Genomic DNA, 4,356 nt, shown 5'->3' on the forward strand with positions numbered 1-4,356 from the left:
CTGTCAAGCCTGCTACTCTTATTCATTCTTAAGTAGTGTTACGGGGCTGAAAATGAGTCCGACTGCACCCAGCTACAAGGCTGACAGCAACACCTTAAATGACTATCACACAAAACAGCAGTGTTTGATATGATGATGATGATGAAGATGATGATGATGGCTAAGCATTAATTTGAATGGGGGACAATCCTCACTGACTGCCTTGCCTTCACTGCAGCACACACACAGAGAGAGATACATGACCGTATGAATTCTGCCCGGATACAGATGATGCCATCATTTGAGAGGAGCGGGTGGATAATATGTAGGTCAGAGAGAGGATTTCTCTCCTCCAGACTGATGTCATTTCACCCATTGACTTGACTGGCAGATGTGCTACCCCACCACCGTACTGTCAACTGTGTGGAAGACAGTCCAGTTATCACATCGACCAATCCAGGGGTTGGAAATACAGACATTTCAACCCCCCCGATAACAGATAACCCTAAGCCCTCCCCCTGATAACAGATAACCCTAAGCCCTCCCCTGATAACAGATAACCCTAACCCCTCCCCTGATAACAGATAACCCTAACCCCTCCCCCTGATAACAGATAACTCTAACCCCTCCCCCCCTGATAACAGATAACTCTAACCCCTCCCCCCCTGATAACAGATAACTCTAACCCCTCCCCCCTGATAACAGATAACCCTAACCCCTCCCCCCCTGATAACAGATAACCCTAACCCCTCCCCCCCTGATAACAGATAACTCTAACCCCTCCCCCCTTGTACATTCTGGGGATTTTATCATACGATCACCTCGTCATTCTTCCTCAGTTCATTCAAAGCTGTCCAGGCGGGCTAGAAGTGACAGTTTGAATCACATTGACTCTGGACTTCAGGTAAAAAACGTAGAGCCTGTTGAGAATGAACCTTTATCAGACTGGACCATGAACAGTTAGAGCGGTCTAAGACACTGTTGAGAATGAACCTTTATTAGACTGGACCATGAACCGTTAGAGCGGTCTAAGACACTGTTGAGAATGAACCTTTATCAGACTGGACCATGAACAGTTAGAGCGGTCTAAGACACTGTTGAGAATGAACCTTTATCAGACTGGACCATGAACAGTCAGAGCGGTCTAAGACACTGTTGAGAATGAACCTTTATTAGACTGGACCATGAACCGTTAGAGCGGTCTAAGACACTGTTGAGAATGAACCTTTATCAGACTGGACCATGAACAGTTAGAGCGGTCTAAGACACTGTTGAGAATGAACCTTTATCAGACTGGACCATGAACAGTCAGAGCGGTCTAAGACACTGTTGAGAATGAACCTTTATTAGACTGGACCATGAACAGTCAGAGCGGTCTAAGACACTGTTGAGAATGAACCTTTATCAGACTGGACCATGAACAGTTAGAGCGATCTAAGACACTGTTGAGAATGAACCTTTATTAGACTGGACCATGAACCGTTAGAGCGGTCTAAGACACTGTTGAGAATGAACCTTTATCAGACTGGACCATGAACAGTTAGAGCGGTCTAAGACACTGTTGAGAATGAACCTTTATCAGACTGGACCATGAACAGTTAGAGCGGTCTAAGACACTGTTGAGAATGAACCTTTATCAGACTGGACCATGAACAGTTAGAGTTCCCAGAGTGGTGCAGCGGTCTAAGACACTGCATCTCAGTGCAAGAGGCATCACTACAGTCCCTGGTTCAAATCCAGGCTGTATCACATCCGGCCCGTGATTGGGAGTCCCATAGGGCGGCGTACAATTGGCCCAGTGTCGTCCAGGTTTGACCGGAGTATGCCGTCATTGTAAATAGGAATTTGTTCTTAACTGACTTGCCTAGTTAAATATAGGTCATAATTAAATTAAAATTAGGGCCTAAATACGTGGAGGGTTTGTGAAGACAGGAATCAGGATAAGTGGGAGGTCTAGCCGACATTTCAAGGGTAGTAAAATCTTGAAGTCCAACTACCTCCAAAGAAATAAATCAGCATTTAACCCTGCTTATCTCCTCATTCCATCCATGCCAGGGTAGTAGAACCAGGTACAGTCCTGACTGACGCATGAGCAGATATCACAACTACTACTGTCTGCAGAGAGAGAGAGAGAGAGAGAGAGAGAGAGAGAGAGAGAGAGAGAGAGAGAGAGAGAGAGAGAGGAGAGAGAGAGAGAGAGAGAGAGAGAGAGAGAGAGAGAGAGAGAGAGAGAGAGAGAGAGAGAGAGAGAGAGAGAGAGGAGAGAGAGAGAGAGAGAGAGAGAGAGAGAGAGAGAGAGAGAGAGAGAGAGAGAGAGAGAGAGAGAGAGAGAGAGAGAGAGAGAGAGAGAGAGAGAGAGAGAGAGAGAGAGAGAGAGAGAGAGAGAGAGAGAGAGAGAAAAAGATCTGCAGAGAGAGAGAGAGAGAGAGAGAGAGAGAGAGAGAAAAAAAAATACACACTTGGTGACGTACTAGAAATGCCTGTTTTTCTGTCTGTGTTAGTGGTTCAGGAGTCCCCGAGGTGGTCAACCAGCCCAGACCCAGATAACAGGCCTCATCTGTCTGTGTTAGTGGATCAGGAGCCCTGTCCCCGAGGTGGTCAACCAGCCCAGACCCAGATAACAGGCCTCATCTGTCTGTGTTAGTGGATCAGGAGCCCTGTCCCCGAGGTGGTCAACCAGCCCAGATAACAGGCCTCATCTGTCTGTGTTAGTGGATCAGGAGCCACGGTTCAGGTAATATCTGTGGAGTAGGTCTACCGTGAACCAGATGAAGGTGGTCAACCAGCCCAGATAACAGGCCTCATCTGTCTGTGTTAGTGGATCAGGAGCCCTGTCCCCGAGGTGGTCAACCAGCCCAGATAACAGGCCACATCTGTCTGTGTTAGTGGATCAGGAGCCCTGTCCCCGAGGTGGTCAACCAGCCCAGATAACAGGCCTCATCTGTCTGTGTTAGTGGATCAGGAGCCCTGTCCCCGAGGTGGTCAACCAGCCCAGATAACAGGCCTCATCTGTCTGTGTTAGTGGATCAGGAGCCACGGTTCAGGTAATATCTGTGGAGTAGGTCTACCGTGAACCAGATGAAGGTGGTCAACCAGCCCAGATAACAGGCCTCATCTGTCTGTGTTAGTGGATCAGGAGCCCTGTCCCCGAGGTGGTCAACCAGCCCAGATAACAGGTCTCATCTGTCTGTGTTAGTGGATCAGGAGCCCTGTCCCCGAGGTGGTCAACCAGCCCAGATAACAGGTCTCATCTGTCTGTGTTAGTGGATCAGGAGCCCTGTCCCCGAGGTGGTCAACCAGCCCAGATAACAGGCCTCATCTGTCTGTGTTAGTGGATCAGGAGCCCTGTCCCCGAGGTGGTCAACCAGCCCAGATAACAGGCCTCATCTGTCTGTGTTAGTGGATCAGGAGCCCTGTCCCCGAGGTGGTCAACCAGCCCAGATAACAGGTCTCATCTGTCTGTGTTAGTGGATCAGGAGCCCTGTCCCCGAGGTGGTCAACCAGCCCAGATAACAGGCCTCATCTGTCTGTGTTAGTGGATCAGGAGCCACGGTTCAGGTAATGTCTGTGGAGTAGGTCTACCGTGAACCAGATAAACAAGCGCTGCCGGTAACCCGTCTGGTCCTCAAGCATGAGGGACGTCAACAGATTAGATCACCGCAGATCAACCCCAGGAAGTCAATTGGTCTGCCGGTGTTTAAAGTGCAGCCAAGCTGTGGTGTTGAACCATACCTTCGCTGTAACACACACACACACACACACACACACACACACACACACACACACACACACACACACACACACACACACACACACACACACACACACACACACACACACACACAAAACCCTTTACATTCTCAACTCTAGATAGAGGAGGATAAAACCACACTGGGAAATGGAATCATGATGCTGGTCACATATTGGAATGGCTTTATGTTCAGGGATTTTTCTACCATTGAAATCCTAAGCATTTTTGGGGGGAAACCCATTTCAGTGTAAACCTAAACAACTAAAACCAGATATAAAGTATGTATAAAAGATAATGGAGTTATATATTTTAAAATAAAATAAATCTTTGAGAAATAACAATCACCAAAATAAAAGCTAGACAGTCAGGGAGAATTGAAAATTCCAAAAACAATTAATTTAGCAGTTGTGATTTTGTTATTATGTTTGAGCAAAAGAACACGGCATTAGCCATTTTAAAAATGAAGGAAACTAGCTTTAAAACGACAACATTTCCTCTCAACTCCATGGAGAAACGTGTAGAATTGCAGCGCCAGGACGAGGGCCTCTAGAATGTTCTCTACAGCCCCAGGACGAGGGCCTCTAGAATGTCCTCTACAGCGCCAGGACGAGGGCCTCTAGAATGTT

At 47.6% G+C, this 4,356-nt stretch overlaps 1 long non-coding RNA gene across 2 annotated transcripts; it reads left to right on the forward strand.

The window, feature by feature from the left end:
* The first annotated feature begins 2,517 nt into the window (after window positions 1–2,517).
* Window positions 2,518–3,480, forward strand: LOC127919116 (uncharacterized). 2 transcript variants are annotated; one of them, XR_008101981.1, is made up of 4 exons: window positions 2,518–2,573; window positions 2,754–2,957; window positions 3,064–3,199; window positions 3,336–3,480. It is a non-coding gene; the product is annotated as an uncharacterized LOC127919116 (long non-coding RNA). The 2 variants fall into 2 exon arrangements; XR_008101980.1 differs by lacking the exon at window positions 2,518–2,573 and adding an exon at window positions 2,592–2,647.
* Window positions 3,481–4,356: the final 876 nt, after the last annotated feature.

Source organism: Oncorhynchus keta, unplaced genomic scaffold (genome assembly GCF_023373465.1).
Source record: "Oncorhynchus keta strain PuntledgeMale-10-30-2019 unplaced genomic scaffold, Oket_V2 Un_contig_1580_pilon_pilon, whole genome shotgun sequence".
NCBI classification, from domain to species: Eukaryota; Metazoa; Chordata; class Actinopteri; order Salmoniformes; family Salmonidae; genus Oncorhynchus; species Oncorhynchus keta.